At 38.8% G+C, this 21,765-nt stretch overlaps 1 pseudogene; it reads right to left on the minus strand.

Annotated features, from left to right (window-relative positions):
- Positions 1 to 7,828: 7,828 nt before the first annotated feature.
- Positions 7,829 to 18,071, minus strand: LOC100338716 (vomeronasal type-2 receptor 116-like; annotated as a pseudogene).
- Positions 18,072 to 21,765: the final 3,694 nt, after the last annotated feature.

Genomic DNA, 21,765 nt, shown 5'->3' on the forward strand with positions numbered 1-21,765 from the left:
GCTGGAGATGTGTTTTTGATAATATTATTCATAATAATAAAATCTGAAAGCAATTTAAGGTCTATTCCAGGTAGATGAATAAATCAAATGGGTATATTTGTGCAGCGGAATTCTATTCAGCAATAACAACCTAGATACTTGATACATGCCACAGCATGGGTGAAGCTCAAAATGATTATGCTAAATTAAAGAAGCTAGTCTTTTTTTAAACTAGAAACTTTTTATTTAAGGTATAGAAACTTCATGCATTTCATATATACAAATTAAGGATCATAGTGATTCATTCTTCCCACCCCACCCTCCCTCCCACCTTCTTCCTGTTATCCTTCTTCCTCCTCCCTCTTCTATTCCCATTATTATTTTTCACTAAGAACTATTTTTAATTATCTTTATGCACCTAATTTTTAAAAAGTTTTTATTTGACAGATAGAGTTAGACAGTGAGAGAGAGACACACACACACACACACAGAGAAGTCTTCCTTCTGTTGGTTCACTCCCCAAATGGCCACCATGGCTGGTGCTGCACTGATCCGAAGCCAGGCACTTCCTCCTGGTCTCCCATGTGGGTGCTGGGCCCGGGCACTTGGGCCATTTTCCACTGCCCTCCAGGGCCCCAGCAGAGAGCTGGACTGGAAGAGGAGCAACCAGGACTAGAACCCGGTGCCCATATAGGATGCCGGCACTGTAGGCAGAGGATTAACCAAATGAGCCACAGCGCCAGCCCTATACACCTATGATTAACCTTACATTAAGTTAAAGAGTTCAACGAATAGTATGCAAAAGAAGTCTGTTCCTCAATTGTTGAGACAAGGGCTGTTCAAAGTCATCACATCTCAAAGTGCCAAATTCAGCTCTATAGATTACCTTTTAGGTACTCTATTATATTAGTTACCACAGATTAGGGAGAACATATGGTATTTGCCTTCTTGGGACTGGCTTATTTCACTAAGTGTAATGGTTTCCAGTTGAATCCATTTTGTTGCAAATGACAGGATTCCCTTTTTTTTAATTGCTGTGTAGTATTCCATGGTGTAATATACCGTAATTTATTCAGTCTTCAACTGATAGACATCTGGATTGATTCTATATCTTAGCTATTGTGAATTGAGCGGCAATAAATATGGGGGTACAGATAAAAAAAAAGAAATAGATCAACAGGACAGAAGATCAACAAGGAAACAGCAGATTTAATTGACACTATTGCCCAAATGGATCTAACAGATATCTACAGAACTTTCAATCCTACATTTAAAGATTTTACATTCTTCTCAGCAGTGCATGGAACCTTCTCTAGGATTGATCACATACTAGGCCATAAAGCAAGTCTCAGCAAATTCAAAAGCATTAGAATTATACCATGCAGCTTCTCAGACCACAGCGGAATGAAGCTGGAAATTAGCAACTCAGGAAACCCTAGAGAGTATGCAGACACATGGAGACTGAACAACATGCTCCTGAATGAATAGTGGGTCATTCAAGAAATCAAAAGAGAAATCAAAAACTTTCTGGAAGTAAATGAGGATAACAACACAACATATCAAAACTTATGGGATATGGCAAAAGCAGTGTTGAGAGGCAAGTTTATAGCAATAGGTGCCTATATCAAGAAATTGGAAAGGCACCAAATAAATGAGCTTTCACTGCATCTCAAGGACCTAGAAAATCTGCAACAAACCAGACCCAAATCTAGTAGGAGAAGAGAAATAACTAAAATCAGAGAAGAAATTAACAGGATTGAATCCAAAAAAAAATACTACAAAAAATCAGCCAAGCGAGAAGCTGGTTTGTTGAAAAAATAAGGAAAACTGAAAACCCATTGGCCCAACTAACTAAAAAAAAGAAGAGAAAAGACCCAAATGAATAAAATCAGAGATGAAAAAGGAAATGTAACAACGGACACCACAGAAATAAAAAGAATCATCAGAAATTACTACAAGGACTTGTATGCCAGCAAACAAGAAAATCTATCAGAAATGGATAGATTCCTGGACACATGCAATCTACCTAAATTGAACCAGGAAGACATAGAAAACCTAAATAGACCCATAACTGAAACAGAAATTGAAACAGTAATAAAGGCCCTCCCAACAAAGAAAAGCCCAGGACCAGATGGATTCACTGCTGAATTCTACCAGACATTTACAGAAGAACTAACTCCAATTCTTCTCAAACTATTCAGAACAATTGAAAAGGAGGGAATCCTCCCAAATTCTTTCTATGAAGCCAGCATCACCTTAATCTCTAAGCCAGAGAAAGATGCAGCATTGAAAGAGAATTATAGACCAATATCCCTGATGGACATAGACGCAAAAATCCTCAATAAAATTCTTGCCAATAGAATATAACAACACATCAGAAAGATTATCCATCCAGACCAGGTGGGATTCATCCCTGGTATGCAGGGATGGTTCAACATTCGCAAATCAATGTGATTCACCACATTAACAGACTGCAAAAGAAAAACCATATGATCATCTCAATAGATGCACAGAAAGCATTCGATAAAATTCAACACCCTTTCATGAGGAAAATTCTAAGCAAATTGGGTATAGAAGGAACATTCCTCAATATAATCAAAGCAATTTATGAAAAACCCATGGCCAGCATCCTATTGAATGGGGAAAAGTTGGAAGCATTGCCACTGAGATCTGGCACCAGACAGGGATGCCCACTCTCACCACTACTATTTAACATAGTTCTGGAAGTTTTAGCCAGAGCCATCAGACAAGAAAAAGAAATTAAAGGAATACAAATTAAGAAGGAAGAAGTCAAACCATCCCTCTTTGCAGACGATATGATTCTTTACTTAGAGGATCCAAAGAACTGTACTAGAGACTCTTGGAATGCATAGAAGAGTTTGGCAAAGAAGCAGGATATAAAATCAATGCAAAAAAATCAACAGCCTTTGTATATACAGGCAATGCCATGGCTGAGAAAGAGCTGCTAAGATCAATCTCATTCACAATAACTACAAAAACTATCAAATACCTTCAAATAAACTTAACTAAGGATGTTAAAGATCTCTACGATGATAATTACAAAACCTTAAAGAAAGAAATAGAAGAGGATACCAAAAAATGGAAAAATCTTCCATGATCATGGGTTGGAAGATTCAGTATCGTCAAAATGTCCATTCTCCCAAAAGCAATTTATAGATTCAATGCAATTCCAATCAGGATACCAAAGACATTCTTCTCAGATCTAGAAAAAATGATGCTGAAATTCATATGGAGATGCAGGAGACTTCAAATAACTAAAGCAGTTTTGTACAACAATAACAAAGCCGCAGGCATCACAATACCAGATTTCAGACATACTACAGGGCAGTTGTAATCAAAAGAGCATGGTACTGGTACAGAAACAGATGGATAGACCAATGGAACAGAATTGAAACACCAGAAATCAACCCAAACATCTACAGCCAACTTACATTTGATCAAGGATTTAAAACCAATCCCTGCAATAAGGACAGTCTATTCAATAAATGGTGCTGGGAAAATTGGATTTCCATGTGCAGAAGCATGAAGCAAGACCCCTACCTTACACCTTACACAAAAATCCACTCAGCATGGATTAAAGACCTAAATCTATGACTTGACACCATCAAATTATTAGAGAACACTGGAGAAGCCCTGCAAGATATTGGCACAGGCAAAGAGTTTCTGGAAAAGTCCCTAGAGGTGTAGACAGTCAAAGCCAAAATTAACATTTGGGATTGCATCAAATTGAGAAGTTTCTGTACTGCAAAAGAAACAGTCAGGAGAGTGAAGAGGCAATGGACAGAATGGAAAAAATATTTGCAAGCTATGCTACAGATAAAGGATTAATAACCAGAATCTACAAAGAGATCAAGAAACTCCACAGAAACAAAACCAACAACCCACTTAAGAGATGGCCCAAGGACCTCAACAGACATTTTTCAAAAGAGGAAATCCAAAGGGCCAACAGGCACCTAAAAAAGTGTTCAAGATCACTAGCAATCAGGGAAATGCAAATCAAAACCACCAATGAGGTTTCACCTCACCCCAGTTAGAATGGCTCACATTCAGAAATCTACCAACAAAAGATGCTGGTGAGGATGTGGGGAAAAAGAGACACTAATCCACTGTTGGTGGGAATGTAAACAGGTAAAGCCACTATGGAAGTCAGTCTGGAGATTCCTCAGAAACCTGAATATAACCCTACCATTCAACTCAGCCAACCCACTCCTTGGAATTTACCCAAAGGAAATTAAATTGGCTAATAAAAAAGCGGTCTGCACCTTAATGTTTATTGTAGCTCAATTCACAATAGCTAAGACCTGGAATCAACCTAAATGCCCATCAACAGTAGACTGGATAAAGAAATTATGGGATATGTACTCTGCAGAATATTATACAGCAGCGAAAAACAATGAAATCTCGTCATTTGCAACAAAATGGAGGAATCTGGCAAACATGCTGAATGAAATAAGCCAGTCCCAAAGAGACAAATATCATATGTTCTCCCTGATCGGTGACAACTATCCGAGCACCAAAAAGGAAACCTGTTGAAGTGAAATGGACACTATGAGAAATGGTGACTTGATCAGTCCTTGCTCTGACTGTTGATAAACAACTTAATACTTTATCCCTCCTAGTATTATTTTTGTTTGTTCTATTTAATACTATTGGTTTAATTCTGTAATTGATACACAGTTAGTCTTAAGTGTTGAAACTTAACTGAAAAGTGATCCCTGTTAAAATATAGGAAAGGGAATAAGAGAGGAAAGAGATGTACAATTTGGGACATGCTCAAGCTGACTTGCCCCAAACAGTAGAGTTAGAAACATGCCGGGGGATTCCAATTCAATCACATCAAGGTGGCATGTACCAATGCCATCTCACTAGTCCAAGAGATAAATTTCTGTTCACAATTGATCATAATGATAGGACTAAGAGTCAAAGGGATCACATAAACAAGACTAGTGTCTGAAAATACTAACCGATAGAATAAAAAAGTGAGAGAACCATCCAACATGGGAAGGGGGATACACAGCAGACTCATGAATGGCAGATGTGCTAAACAGCACTCTGGCCTCAGAATCAGCCCTTAAAGCATTTGGATCTGGCTGAAAAGCCCATGATAGTATTTCAGGCATGGAAAACAAAGACACTCTGGCAAAAAAAAAAAAATTGACCTAAATGAAAGATCTCCACGAGTGAGATCCTAGTGGAAAGAACAGGTCATCAAAGAAGGAGGTACCTTTCTCTGAAGGGAGGAGAGAACTTCCACTTTGACTATGAACTTGTCTAAATATGATCAGAATCAGTGAACTCAAAGGCTTGCATAACCTTGGCAACACATGACAGGAGCCTAGGGTGATTACTGATGCCATAAACAAGAGTGTCAATTTGTTGAGTCAACAACAGGAGTCACTGTGCTCTTACTCCTCATGTAGGATCTCTGTCCTTAATGTGCTCTACATTGTGATTTAATGCTATAACGAGTACTCAAACAGTATATTTCACTTTGTGTTTCTATGTGGATGCAAACGGTTGAAATCTTTACTTAATATATGCTAAACTGACCTTCTCTATATAAAGATAATTGAAAATGAATCTTGATGTGAATGGAATGGGAGAGGGAGCAGGAGAGGGGAGGGTTGCAGGTGGGAGGGACATTATGGGGGGGAAGCCATTGTAATCCATAAGCTGTACTTTGGAAATTCATATTCATTAAATAAAAGTTAAAAAAAAAGAAAATAGATCTCAGTGTAAAGTAGGAATGGAAATTGGAGAGGAAGGAGGAAGAAGGATGTGGAGATTCACAATGTTCCTAAGGTTGTATTTATGAAATGTTTGAAGTTTAGATACCTTAAATAAAAGTGTTCTGGGGAAATAAAAGAAAAAATTCATTTTGGCTATGAAATAAAAATAAATTAAAGGAAAGTAAACTGTCTGTGTGTATCATTTTGGCTGAAAATACAATATTTTGCCATACTTAGTTTTAAATCTTTGTGGAATAAATTATTAAGAACTACATGGTAGCTTTGGGATCCACAAGGAGAGAAGGCCTATACTTCTGGGAATGGAGAGACCCTACCCACACTTCTGGGAAAGAAAAGTCCTTGTGAAGGTCCACCGGTTGCCTAAAGGTCAACCCACGAGGATCAGACCTGCCTCAACCTTTAACCTCTATGCCCTATATCTATAAAAGGAGCCCTTCCAACCTCTGACGCTCTGTTGGGGCTGGGAAACCTTGCCCAGGAGCGGAATCCCAATAAAAGCTTGTGAATTAATTGATTCGTCTGCCTGGGAAGGTTTGTTATGTGCCAGAAACCTTCCACTGCACACTACCATAGCATGAATGTTCAAAAGTTATTTTAAAATTTGCTATATATAAGAGAAGTTGAACATTTTTCATTGGATTATCATTTATATCCCCTGCCTATATTCCTGCAGAACTATGGTCTTCTTTCTTGGTATTTGTTGAACACTTTATTTAGTGCAGCATTAAGCCTTTGAGTCAAATGCAAACTAAAACTATACTATCTCAAAATAACAAATAAAATATTACTAGGTTGAGCAATAAAATGAATCAATAAAATTGTAAAACAGAATGATAAAAATCTGTAAGATGGAAAGTTATACAGTTTGAAAAAGAAATAAATGATGCCTGCTGCAATGTGGATGGGTTTGAAGCCAGACTCCTATGCTACATATTGATAAGAATTATTCAGAAAAGGTAAGCTCAGAGAAACTAAAGAAGATGATTGCTTGCATGATATGAGTTTGAAACTGACTTCTTATTGCATAAAGAAATTTTTATAGGGTGATGAAAATGCCTTCAATCCACTTAGAGAAGACTAATGCACGAATGTGTGAACATACTATGCACAATCTGAATGTTCAATATGAATATGCATGTACTTAAATGCTTTTGACTTATCCAGTTTAAAATTGGTTCTTCTTAGCTATGAGAATTTCACATTAATAAAAACAGCATTGTGTCGCATGTGCAAGTGAAAAAATAAAACTTAAAACAAAGACAAAAACAAAAACCAATATATTGATGAAAGAACATACAGTTAATGATTCGGTGCCATGTTTAAATGAATATTCCATATATGTTTGATAAAGACATCATTTCAAAATAGCTCAACAATGAGAATTTATTAAGATATTTTGGGCAACACAATATCTCTACAGAGGAACACTGTATGACCAAGCACCTCCCGTGTCTGGAAAAGGAATCTCACTTAAATGACAATGTCAACAAAGAGATGTCAAGCACTCAATAGCCAGGGCAAACAGAACATAAAGCTTGTATAATTAGATGTCTTAGCAAATATGAACAATTACATTGTCTGTACATTGATAAAAAATATAAATTAATTCAGTCTCCACCATTTCAGGGATAGCCTTTTAATATAAAATAACATTGTCGTTGTAGCCTGGATGAAAATTTACATCATAATTTATTTTTACTCAATATAAAATTTTTCTCTAAAATCCATTACTAACTCTGAGAGGGAGAGAAACACAACCCCATGCCTGTCCTGGACTGAGGCTACAACCAACAACAGGCAGTCAGACCCCAGTTTTTCACATAGGTGGCCAGGACCAAGTTAACATGAAGATTCAACCCTTCCTTCCAGGGTCCCCAGGAGTCAGACGTCCATGTCAGGAGCCAAAGCCAAAGGTAGAAATTTATGCCATGCACTCAGAATGCTAGGATAATGTCCAATACAATAAGTTTTTAAAGGAAAAATCAGTTTTAGTTCCCCCATATTTCTGGAATGCTATTTCAGAGTGGATTCTTGGTACTAAACTCTAAATATATGATAATAAAACAAGTGGAAAAAAATTAGAATCCTTTAGAACTTGCTTTTTTCTTTAAGCCTTTCAAAGTGTTCTTCTCAGGTCTAATAAGAATAACATAGCACTTGGGAAAAAAGATGCAGCCTAGGAGCCCTGCACTGGAGGCCAAGATGGAGAAGACCTCCATGGCCACCATGACCTTCCCCTTGGTGCTGTGGTAGACAGGCAGGAAGGTCACCCAGATGCTGCAGAACACCAGCATGCTGAATGTCAGGAACTTGGCTTCATTGAAGGTGTCAGGCAGATTCCTGGCTAGGAAAGCTACAGTGAAGCTGGCCAAGGCCAAGGAGCCCAGGTAGCCCAGGACACAGTAGAAGGCAGTGGCCGAGCCCTTGTTGCACACCAGGATGATGTGGTCAAGCTCAGAGTGTGTATCTAACTCAATAAAAGGAGGATAGGTTCCCAACCAGATGCCACAGAGAGCCAGTTGGATCAAGGAGCAGATGGGAATAACAGAGTTATATACACCTGATACCAGCAATCTCCTCATTGTTCTTCCAGGTTTTGTAACCTTGAAGGCCAGAATCACAGTGATGGTCTTGGCCAGAATCACAGTGATGGATCAAGGAGCAGATGGGAATAACAGAGTTATATACGCCTGATACCAGCAATCTCCTCATTGTTCTTCCAGGTTTTGTAACCTTGAAGGCCAGAATCACAGTGATGGACAAGGCCAAATGCTATTTGTTGCAGGAGGCAGGTGGCTGTGTTGGGACGGCCAACGAAGAGTAAGGAGCAGAGGAAGCACAGGAGGAGGGTGATAATCAGGATGTAGCTGAGGGTCCTGTTATTGGCCCTGACAATGGGAGTGTCTCGGTGCTTCACAAAGACCCAGAGGACCACAGCTGTGAGGACAGAGAAGCACAGAGCCATGCAGGCCAGAGCCATCCCCAGGGATTCTTCAAAGGCTAAGAAGGTCACCAGTTTAGGGAGGCAGCAACTTCTTTCCTGGTTTGGGTACTCATCGTCAACACTGCATGCACTGCTTTGCATCTGATGAAGGAGAAATACTGAATTTTTACTTTGCAGAAATTTTGAATTTTTTCCTATTGTCAAAAATGGTCAACTCTGCAATGCCAGTGGGAGCTTGTGATGTATACCAGGGCACACCCAATCAGATTTCTGCATTGCTGACCAGGGAGCATGCGCATCGGCAGATTGGAATAAACTCATTCAAACAACACCTTCAGGAGATGGGGGCTCGGTTAACTCATCCTGTGACACAGTGCTGTTCCCACGAGCATGGATGCTTTCCAGCCTTTGTCTGTACTATCTCCTAAGTCAGTCTCATGTCACATCCTGTATCTCCATGCTTCAGACACAGAAATAAATAACCCAAACCTCGCAAGATAAACTTACCATCATCAATACTCCAATTGCTAGCATTTCCTGACTGCATACTACTTGATATCTGCAGAAAAAGTCTTTTCTCATTTTATATTTTTATTTCCTTGGGAACCTTGTTTCAATTTTAATGTAATCTTGAGGTGCATTTTATCAAGTAAGCAACATTTGGATTTGAACAGAGGTGTTTTTTTTATAAATAAAGAAATTTGAGTGCAATTGATAATTTATCAAGTTATTGATTGAGAAATTAGATATTTTTCAAGTTAGTACATAGTATAAATTAATTTCAAAATGAATTTATTAATATATTACATTCTCAGGGTCACAACAATTGCATGATAATTACTATAACATAATTCTCACCAATTCTCATGTTAGTATGATATTAATAAAAGCAAAAGAGCTAACATTCCATTCATTGGTACCATTTTAAGATACTTCCTTTTCTCCACCTCACCTCTACCTTCCTCCGTCCCTCCCTCCTTTCCTTTCTTTTTTTCTCTTTTCCTTTCTTCTTTTCTTCTTTTTCTTAATTCCTTCCTTCATTTCTTCCTTTTTATTTTTTGAAATAGCATATTTTTAATTTACATTATAGTCAAAGGCTTAAAACTCCACTAAATCAAGAATTCAACAAGTAAAAATTAATAAGACTATAGTTCAGTGGGAATGGAGGCAAAGGCTATAAACAATAACCAAAACAAAGTGTCCATTTCACTTATACACATTAAATTTTAAAATAATCGTAGAAACTCTGAGTAATTTTTTATTTTGTATTTTTTGAACTTTTCACTCATTTTCATGAAATCATGGCTTGTTACCCCATTGTTCTTGTGGATCGTGGGGAAAAACGTCAGCTTTGGACACCATGTTGTCTCTCTTGAAATAACATTTCAGTGCCAGTACGGCAAGAAATAAGTCATAGAGACAAGTCAATGAATGGACATATCTCTGTTTTAGTTAAATACAGAAGATGGCCTCCAGCGCTGTGGCATAGCAGGTAAAGCTGCCTCCTGCAATGCCAGCATCCCATATGGGCCCCGGTTCAAGTCCTGGCTGCTCCACTTCCAATCCAGCACTTGGTTATGGCCTGGGGAAGCAATAGAGAGTGGCCCAAGTCCTTGGTTGGGCCCCTGCATCCACATGAGAGACCCAGAAGAAGCTCTTGGATCCTGGCTTTGGATCAGTGCCACCCTGGCTATAGGGGCCAAATGGAGAGTGAACCGACAGATGGAAGACTCTCTCTCTCTCTCTCTGCCTCTCCTTTTCTCTGTGTCAATTTGATTTTCAAATAAATAAATCATAAAAAATACAGATGATGATATTGGGGTCTGGCTATACTTGTCATAAGATTTTGATTTAGGTTTTGTAGATGATACTTCTTCAATCATACAAGATCCCAATGTAATTTAGAGTAAATCTTTCTGGATTTCTTATCTTGAAGTACTCATTCCTCCTCTTGGGGTCTCCAGAGGCTCTGTCTTCAATCTCAGATACTTTATACAGTATTTGCACATACAAGCAAGTATTGTTTTACAACATGTTTCCAGAATTAGTTTTTTTTTAATTCTTTTTACTTGTTATTGAATTTTTGTTAAAAAAAAAGCATAGGTTAACTCTGTTCTGTTATCTTCTCCATGTCCAAAACTATTTATTTCCTCTAGGAAATGAATAAAGCCAGATGGTTGCTACTGCTAACACAATGGGAATTGAGATGCTCTTTTGGAGGTAATCAAATCATTACTAGGTCTATTTCTAATATTTTGAAAAAAAGAAATTATTTCTCAATGAGACCTTGCATAGTTTTTACATTCTCGGTACATTTTGTTTGATAGGTAATTCTTTTTATGTTTGTCTTGTTCAAACATTTTTAATGAGTTAATGAGTATGCCAAACTATATATTATAGCAGGATGTGATATGCATACTTCACCTTGAATCTTTCCTTTAATAAATTCTAGAAATCTAAATGTAACTGTGGTACTAATTAGACATCCTTAGTACCATGCACAAGATTAATGAAAGTGCAGGAAGGAATATGGTATTTCCACGATGACATACAAGTGCTTGCTCTGTGCTTATCATGTGTTTGTAAAGATGAATTGGTTTCATGATCTACAGGCACCAATAGAAAGTCTTGATTATTATACTTCCTGAATTTCTCAGCTGCAATATAGCAGGTTCCACCTGCAAATCTCAGATGATGACTCATCTAATGTGTTGTGATGTCTTTTAGCATCAGTGCTAAAGTTGACTTTCTAGAATGAGCACCACCAGACAACAGCTTAAACATAAAGAAATAGCTGTAGTGATCATAAATTGATATATTGAATTAACAAGTACATATGTGCATAGAAAAAATGATGCACTAAAAATTCACTGGGTCCTACTGAAACTCTTTGGTTTCCCTTTTGTGGAGAATTAATTAGGACCATAAATTATGGATTGGAAATTTTCTACCTGTCTGATTGGCAATTTCTCTCTCGGGACACAAAACACAAGTATAGCAGCAGATAGGTCTTCCTTCCTGTGACATTTTCCTGAATCCAGGACCACAGCTCTGGCTACACACAGATCGAGGAGTCTGAAGGAAAAAGAGAAGCATGATCATGGCTTGGTTTATTATCAGCCACCGTGAAGGATGTCAGTAGAGCCCTCCTCACTACATAACACCTTGGTCTTCAATTGAAAGTCACAACTATATCCCCTCCTCCTGTACCTGTGGTCAATACCTAGACATCCATTTCAGTATTTCAACTATTACCACTCCTGTTTCACTGACCCTGATTCCCAAGGATTACAAAGGAACCTGATCATTTCACACTTAATCTCCTCACAAGACTACTCACGGATCTCTCTATGGGTATTCCTTGTCAAAAGAGAATCATACCACTTTGAATGCAACAGGCCATTCTATCATCTCTTCATTGATAAGTAAGCTTTGTTCATGTGGATTCTTGGAGGAAAACTCTCCAATTTTAATAAGCAAACGAAGACCACTAGGAAAATTCACAACGTTCTGGATATAGTAATGCACCATGTGGTTTCTTGTTTCATGGAAGGATACATCATCTCCAGCGCTGTTTGTAAATTGGATTTTCCTAAGAAATGGATGGAGCTGGAGGACAGATATAATTGAAATACAGAGCACATCCAAATTAGTTGTTGGAAGTCAGATGCTCTAAAGAAGCCCTCTTTCTTGTCTTCTGCATTCAGATTTTCCATTTGGTAGAACATTAGTTTTCTTTGGATGGTTAAACATCTCCTGGGTTCAGGTACTCCTCTGCCCCCTCAACAAAACATCAAAGAGTGATTGTCCCCAATCAGAAAACTATAGTTTTTGGTCCAGAGGTTGACTGGAGCATAGGCTGTATTGCAGCCTTGGTCATGAAAGATTGGTTGGGGCTTTGTGGAATCTAACTCTACTGTTACTAGTTTGGAACCACATAGATGGCTACTGAAATAACTTGATAGGTGTTATGATATATCACAAGTGTGCATCTACATAAGTTCTTCATAAGGTTCAAAATATAGTTGATGATTAGTGTATTTTGGTTGGGGAAAAATTAGAGATTTATGCATGATTGTTTCATAAGATATTTTCCATCAAGAGACTCAAGACAACTGGTAACACCTCAGAGGTCCATATTTATAAATATGTACATTATGTACATTACATATATCAGCAATATGTCTTATACCTTATAAGGTATACCTTAACACAGGTTGAATGTGGTACAACATGGTGTTCTTCCTTTCTTTGGTTTTGGGTCACTTATTGTGATGACTGTGACTATCTTTGACATATCAGGAAGTATGGTATGACTAAAGGCAAAATTTCAAATCTTTGAAAGCTTATTATGTTTTATATAGTATGTGTTAACCTTGGACCTTCTAGATCACAACACACCTGCTATGGGATACAACTAAGTTCTTATTTTTTAAACAGTTTTCACTTAATTTTTAAGTAATGTAGAGGACAAAATTCACAAATAATTCAAAATTATATCTATGGAAGCCTTCTTGAAAAATTCATTTTCTTTACCAAGGTTTGACTCTAATCATGTGGATTATAAAATATGCTTCTTATGAGTAAAATATAATTAATTTATGAAGTAAACTTTCTCATGTTAATTTTTGCATATACATTTTACCTTTTCTACATATCACACTTATTTAATTTATTCTGCAAATTTATGAATGTATTTGTCCTTTGCATACACAAACAGAAGTTCCTAAATACATTCTATATATAGGGAATGGATTATGTAAGCTAGGGTTAAAACCCAGACAGATTCATTTGTAATCCAGAGGGCATATCCTGTGCTTACGTGCATCCTCAGTAGTCTCATGTGTAAGAAATGGGACTACAGTCCATGCTCCCTGATTGCTGCAGAGTTTGTAAGGACAATTGGTCTAACATGCTTTATTTCCCATCCATTTCCTATCATGTTTAGGATATTATGTGAAATCCATGTCTATTTTCACAAAAAGTATCTTATCTCATTAAGGGCTGAGGCCACAGATTATACAGAATTATAGATCAATTTATTAATCAATAATTAATTATTGATCTAAAATCAATTATATAATAGTTAATTATTGATATAATAATTAATTGTGTACTATATTATATAATTACATAATGTATATAATTAATTTATATTATATATAATTAATCAATTATAGATTTGATCAATATTTGCAACAAAATACATGGAATTGAAGATCACTATGCTGAGTGAGATACTGCAGGCCCAGGAAAGAAACATCAGATGTTTTTCTGATTTGTTCAAGTTAATATACAGAGTACAAACACTGTGATGATATCCTAGCATGTTGTTTCCATGAAGCATACCATGTATATGATATATACCCTAATTTCCCTTTATTAGGAACATTGTCATTAATCCCTCACCTTTTTAAATTAATAGTCCTATTCCAAGAAAAAGCTGTATATATGAATATATATAAATATCTACATGTGATGTACATGTAGCAGGATGCCAAAATTGTTAAATTTTACTAATGAAAAATGAATAGAAATGAAAAATAATTGGTCAATATGTCTTTTTTGGCTTTATATAAATTCCAAAGAATATTAGGGAATGACAACTTTTTATCTGTTGTTTACTCATGTGTTTCATTGTATACTTTACAGTATTTCAGCCAGCATTAGAAACTTTTCTAATATGATTTCTGATTAGAAAGTAAACATTCAAAATCTACAGTGACCGAAATTTCCAGCCAAAGCCAACAATCACAGATATACCACTAACCAAAAGAAAGAGCCCATATTCTTTTGTACCTAATCTCTCTGAACTTGAGATGAAAAGCAGGGTCATGATGCTGTACCTCAATAAAACATCTCTAGATTCCATCAAGTGGCCAGTGCTTGTTCTGTTCTAAGGGAGGTTTACCTGCCAGGGAAGAATCATGGGCTGGGCTGCTTCTCCTGGAGATCCCATTTCTACTTTCTCCAAACACATTTTATGGAGGACATGAGCCACTGTGTAGACAGCATTGTAGACTAAATAGCTGGAGTCAGATATGGTCAACAGGTCAATATGTCCTGGAAGAAACTCTAAGGAAGTATTTCGTGAGCAGGTTCCAATACGTCCAAAAAATGACCCTGCAAGTGAGCAGTCCAGATGGAAAAGCCATAATTTACTAAAGTAAAAGTCTTCTGGGTAGTGGGAAGGGTTTGCCATCTTGACAAAATGTTTGAGGCCAGGGATTTCTTCCTTGTGGGGTGAAAATGAGAAGCCTCCATGTAGAGAGTGCAACATGTGGTTTGTCTCAGACATAACAAGATCCCACTTTGATGTCAAGATCCACACCTTCCCCATGGTTAAAAAGGACCTCACTGAAATATCCACAATGATGAGACCTCTTACATCACCATAGAGTATATGCACATTTGCAGATGAAGCTCTGATGCTACTCATGAAAGTGAGATCACTATCCCCATACAACTTCTTTGTGACAGGGAGCTTCACTCTAAAGGCCACACAGACACTTTTCTTGAGCATCTGTGCTTCAAAGTACTGAAGGAACTGCTCTCCCTTCATGTCATCAGACACAAAGAGAGCCACCCACATCCAGCCAAAATGCAGCAACAAGGAGATCATTCCATGGCCCAAAGAGCTGTCACTGGTGGCCATCTGATAGAGTGAGGGAAACTGGTCCTTATCATTTAGCATGGGATCAAAAGGGCCATAGGTGAGCTGAAAGCAAAGAAAAACATGATCACATTTTTGTGAGATTTGTCTTATCTCACTTGGAAGTGAGTGAAAAAAAATCTCCCCAAGGTGAGCTTTAAGTAGGTTACTATTGTGTGAAAAGAAAAAGTGCAGTGAGATGAAAAATCTTGCTATATTGACCACAGAGAAGACCATGCTTCACATGCACATTACTTTAGGTTAATAAATGTGACTCCTCATCCTTAGCTTTAAAGAAAATCTGTCAGTTTCTGTATGCTCTTCATGTCCTGCAGTGGGGACTGAGGAATAAGAAACTTTGGATGCTGCTTCACCCAGCCAGTGGTCTTTCCCACATCCTTGCCCAGGGTGACTAGTGGAGCAGAGCCACCTTCTCCATGGTAGATAACTTTAGACAGAAATCTCTACTGTGTTGATCTCTTGGTATTTGGTGTACACGGATTACCACAGGAATCCTGCATTGTCTCCAAGAATACAATTACCAACCCTCTTTGATTTGGGGCAAAATAATTTTTCCAAAACAGAAACTTCTGCTCACCATGTGGCCTATTTTTGGCAGGCACATTTTCTTGTGTAGTGTGTCCCTGGGGAAGTATTTTTGTTTGTTTGTTTGTTTTGATAATAAACTTTTTATTAGGGAAAACACAAAGCATTATATGCTACTAGATGATGGTTCACATATATTACATGTTCAAATTATAACATTTCTCATTCCTTTTTCAAACAGATTCTTCTTTTCCCCCTAGATAAGTGTCACTCCCCCTCTTCATGGAGGAGCGACACTAGACCCTGCCTAGGTTTCCTATCCGAGTCACGGCACCATTATGTTGCTCCCCCTCTTCATGGAGGAACGACACTAAACCCTGCCTAGGCTTCATATCCGAGTCACGGCACCATTATGTTGCTCCCCCTCTTCGTGGAGGAACGACAGACGACCCTGCACTGTTCTTTTGTCTGCTCGGCCCTCCCCGGGTTTGCTGCTGGTTCTTCCCGGGTTGGCTGGGGAAGTATTTTTTAGATACTGGTGCAGACCTAGGGAGGAAGTGATAATGTCTCAAGTCATTGGGTCATGGAATTCATGTGGAATGACTTCCTGGTTCTACACATCTGCTCTGGCAGACTCAGCCCAACATCATGGAGACATTTGGTGAGCAAACCAGCAGAGCTGGTTATATTGGAGCCCCTTGTCTGACTGGCTGCTTCACTGTCTCCTGAAGATTGGATTCAATGTCCACATGTTTGATATGTAGACTTGTATATGGCATGGCCACTGAGAATGTGAAAAAAATCAATCTGTGTGCTTGTGACTAATTAGGATTGAAAACATGATTGGTTGAGCTCCAGTATAACTGGATATGAGTCTCAACACTCCATGGTGGAGCCAGCCTTGTGGCACTGTGTGTTAGCCTATCAATGATGATACCAGCATCCAATTTTAAATTGTCAGTTCAAGTCCTGGCTAATATGCTTCCAATCTACTTGCCTGCCAATGTGCCTGAGGATTCAGCAATGTGTTACACAAGTACTAGGCCCCTTTCTACCATGTGGTATAACTGGAAGGAGATAGTGGCTGCTGGCTGCTGGCTGCTAGCTGCTGGCTGGCTCAGATCTAGCTGTTGTGGGAGTTTGGGGAGTGACCCTGTGGAATAGGAGATCCACCCCACCTCTGTGTGTATGTGTATGTGCCTTTCCTTCTTTCTCCATTGCTTTGCCATTTAGATAAACAAATATGGAAGTCTTTTTAAAAATAATTTTTCACTGTTACACTCAGTGTTTTCCCAAAGAGAACCAAGAGGTAGATCCCCATATCCATTAGTCCTAGATCTCTGGGTGCCACCTGAGACAGTGCTGTCCTAGGATGGGGCATGTCTGTGTGCTGTGGACATTTTTTATGAGGCATAGAGGTGAGACTATTAGATAGTCAATGCTTCCAGCAGGTGGGAGATGGTTACACAGGCCCTAGACAGGAATATTAAGAATATGGTCAGCCGGCGCCGTGGCTCACTAGGCTAAACCTCCACCTTGCAGCACCAGCACACTGGGTTCTAGTCCCGGTTGGGGCACTGGATTCTGTCCCAGTTGCCCCTCTTCCAGGCTAGCTCTCTGCTGTGGCCAGGGAGTGCAGTGGAGGATGGCCCAAGTGCTTGGGCCCTGCACCCCATGGGAGACCAGGATAAGCACCTGGCTCCTGCCATCAGATCAGTGTGGTGCGCCAGCCAAAGTGCACTGGCTGCAGCAGCCTTTGGAGGGTGAACCAATGGCAAAGGAAGACCTTTCTCTCTCTCTCTCTCTCTCTCTCTCTCTCACTGTCCACTCTGCCTGTTAAAAAAAAAGAAATATGGTCAACATACCCTGCTATTTGCCTTTATTCCTTATCCTTCCCTTGTTAATAATCTCATGTCCCTGAAAAATCCATGGGATCTCTCCTATACCATGGTGGAATATGCACACTCGGCTGCCCCATTTCCATTTTTCAGAGGTGAGAGAATGGTGTTGGAGGAGATTCAACTATTGTTCTCCAAATTCACAACTCATTTACCTGTGGGGTTTTGTAGAGCTCCAAAAGTGTTCCAAATTCAATGGACAGTGCTGATGTGGTTCCAGCAATGATGGCAACATGTCTTCCTTGTTTATGGCAGCTGTAGTTAGGAAAAGCCAGATTCATCCCAGCCAACCAATACACTAAACTCAATAAGGTATACTGTTCACTGGCAAAGGCATTGAAGAATTTGAAACCCAGGGTCAGGTTGGGGAGTAGCTGGGGGTCCTTATTGATCTCCTGGATGGCAAAGCGGAAGGCCAGCACGTATTGGTAGCTCTTCCACAGCCACCTAAAAAGAGGGGCAGCATCAGGGAGAAGGTTCAGAGCATGGAATTCAGAGCAACAACACAGCCATGCCCTGAAGCAGCAATGGTCAGACTCAGGCTTCCACTCAGTTGTGCCACAGCTCTTGCACATGGAGGAGGTGTGAGGGAGGTTCCAAGGGCTCTAGAAGATCCTGGCAAGGTCCTTGGACTCCTCTGAAGCAAACCATGTCTATGATCACTCTCACCTTCATGAACCCTCTAGGGAATCTTTGATGTGTTCAACCTAAGGACAACACCCAGGAGCAAGCATTTCTGTTTTCAGTAATTTCTGGAGTAGCCTGAATACCACCTGACTCATCTGTTGTCCAAAATTTTAGAACATTCTCAGGGCCACCTGAGCTGTTTTTCCCTAGTCCTCACTTTAATTTTCTACTCTAATATTTTGCTTTGCTCAAATCAGATTTAACATTTTGTTTTCCTTGAATGTAAACATTTGACTCCTGAAATCTGTCAGATAATTGCTGATGATTGCTTAGTTTCCATTTATTTTTTTCTCTATTGAATTCACATTTGTCATTTCATATTTTACACTTGCATGTTGCCTCCTGTTTTCTATATATGTTCTTAAAATTGTTATTAATACAAAGATTTCATATATTTCATAGATATTCTAAGAGGATAACCATATGTCCCTCCCTCAATTATCCCTCCTTCCTTTCTCTTGTTTCATTTAATCTTTGATATAACATAATCTCAATTTACTCTATAATCACAACATATATCTTAAGTGAAAATAGGAATTCTGAGAATTTAGGAACTCTCACATTTTATGAGAGAGTAGATGGTCTATTTCCTCACTATGGATTTCTTTTATCTTCTTCCCTTGGAATTCTTTTGAACTTTTATAACTTATTACATTGCTTCCATAATTTGAAAGCTAAGAAAAGTCATACATGTTAATAAGTTACCTGGGACTCAATATATTCATCCAATCATTCCTTTAGTTACTTTGCATTGGATATTATGTTTCTGTTTTGGGCTTAATTAAGAGCTTGTCATTTATCCTTATCCTCAATATTATAAACACATTCAAAAAGTTTCTAATTGACAGTGCTTTATTTTTAGCTGAACAGTATTTATTGGGTCAGACAGTGTTGTGCATGTTGTTCTTATATGTGGAGTTTAAAATTGAATTTTGTCCTCCAGGTAAAAGTCTGTATTCTAGACACACTTAATCCAAGGAGATTTTCAGATATGTCGAGGACTTACTTGTTAAAAATGAAGTCAACCTGGCACAGAAATCATGCTACTGTCATGTGTCCATAGCTTAAATTTATTTATTTGAATAATAAATTCAAACCATTGAATAAACTTTTTTTCTTTTACACATTTAGTCTTAGTAATAGAATTTTTCATTGTGAAGGGCATACTGCATTCACCCTGGGTTATTTACAGCATGTGCTATCAGCTGAAAGTTGACTAGCTTAATTCTTTTTTTTTCCTGAATGCAAAGTTGTGAGTTGTTAAGTACAGAACCTGGCATGCAGAGTTATTATTTTAAGTAAACAGGAGTGTCTGACACCAAAGCAGACCTAGATATTAAGATATTTTGAGAAAAGTATACTAAATATTGTTGCAAGCCACAACATGAATAAAATAGGAAAACATGGTGCACTGCAAGATGTTAGTCACAAAAGACCACAAGGGGTATGAATCAGTTCACATGGAGGGGCTATAACAGACTGATCCTCAGACACACAAGACAGATGGGTGGTATGGACTAGGAGAGAAAGAATGAAAAATGTAGAGACACTGAAAAGGACTATGGGGATTTGTGAGTGGGTGATGAACATTAACAGGTTTATCAGCAATGAGTTGGTAACTCTTTTAAAAATCTTGATAAAAGACTTTATCTCATTATTCAATGATGTACCCCAATCTTCTCAGAGAAATATACAGTTTATTAAATGAAATTGATCATTAGAGTATTACATACAGTCACGCAAAATGAATGCCAAATTAAAGGCCAAACACTGGGTAAACAAGTGTGGGATCTGCACATAAAATAACTCCTTGTAGGCAAATAACAACACATCTTCCATCAGCTTTAAGGGAGTTCAGTCATTGTATTGAAGCTGGAGCTTGAAGCCAAAGTCCACAAAGAATTAATCATCTGGCCCATATTAACTAAAGGAGACTAAAGCATACATAATTTTATTTTAGAGTGTGACAAGCACATGAAGGCTGGCATGTCTGCACAAACAAGGGTGACCAGACACTTTTCTACCTGGGGAACAGAAGGCAGGGCAAAGCCTGTCTTCCTCTTTTTGGCGTGGGCTGACCTCACCCTGAGATCATGAACAAGACAGGTCCTCACTGTCTCCCAGTGTCCCTGAGATGAGAGATTACATGGTAACACTGTGCCTCAGAGGTTGCCAGGCCCATTATCAGTTGCCCACACTGCATGGCAATCTGCTGAGTGGATAAGCTTTAAATTCCAAAAAGCATGGAAAAGCCAGACACACACCATTTAAACCAACAGCTCTCTGCCTCACCCTCTTCTGAACACATGAGCATGTGGTTCTCTGCAGTGAGTCAGAAACACACTCCACTGTCACCATCAACAAGGGTGCAGAGACAGGATGTTTGTTTCTAATCCTCTTCAGACATCCATGTTAAAAGTTACTAAAACACATGCTGCACAGGTACGTCAAGCCCAGAATTTTCTGTGTGATTCCTGGAGAACCATCAGGATCCAAGCGAAAGAACTGGGGAAGACAAACCCCTTTCTCCTTGTGACTTTCAGAGACTTAATGCCTGAAGTCTGTTGGGGCTAAGTTATTGACATGTGGTGAGACACAGTCTGTCACAGTCTGTTTATGGTGGCACATCTCAGACACACATTGATTCACTATCAAGTGCATTTCAACAATGCTCTTGTCAGCACTGACACCCAGAATGACCTCTTAATCCTAACGCTGACCCCAGACCAGGGTCTCAGTGTCTCAGGACACCTGTGCCCACTCCATGCATGCAGGTGGGATGGGATCTGGAGTCCCCACATTTTGACTCATCCCAAGATGTCCAGGGCTACATGGAGTGGGCACATTTCTATTGATGTCACTGCTCTGTCCCTGAAAGACTAAGAAACAAATGGAAAAATGAACAGGAAGGTGTGGAAGGAACAAGAGTGGAGGGAACCTATGCCTTTCTTTATTGGCATTTATGCCACTTTCTGCATACCTTCCAGCATTCTCAGAAAGTATTAAACACAGACATAGTAACATACACTCACATTCAAGAATAACCAGACTTAACACATATGCACAATCTTGAACTTACCACGAAACAACAGTTTTATACTGGGGACGATGTAAAAAAGATATCTGGACCTTTTCAGTTTCTGTTTCTGGATAGTAGAGAGGGAAAAAGCCACCCAAGATCAGGTCTCCGTCTTGGTTGATACTTGGCTTAAGGTAATGATGGCATTCCCTGTGAGTCATGCCCTGTAAAGTGTGTATAGTATGCAGGAGTAGGCACAGAAGGCTCAC

This window comes from Oryctolagus cuniculus, chromosome 16 (genome assembly GCF_051225735.1).
Source record: "Oryctolagus cuniculus isolate XC-2025 breed Fujian yellow rabbit chromosome 16, ASM5122573v1, whole genome shotgun sequence".
In the NCBI taxonomy this organism is placed as follows: domain Eukaryota; kingdom Metazoa; phylum Chordata; class Mammalia; order Lagomorpha; family Leporidae; genus Oryctolagus; species Oryctolagus cuniculus.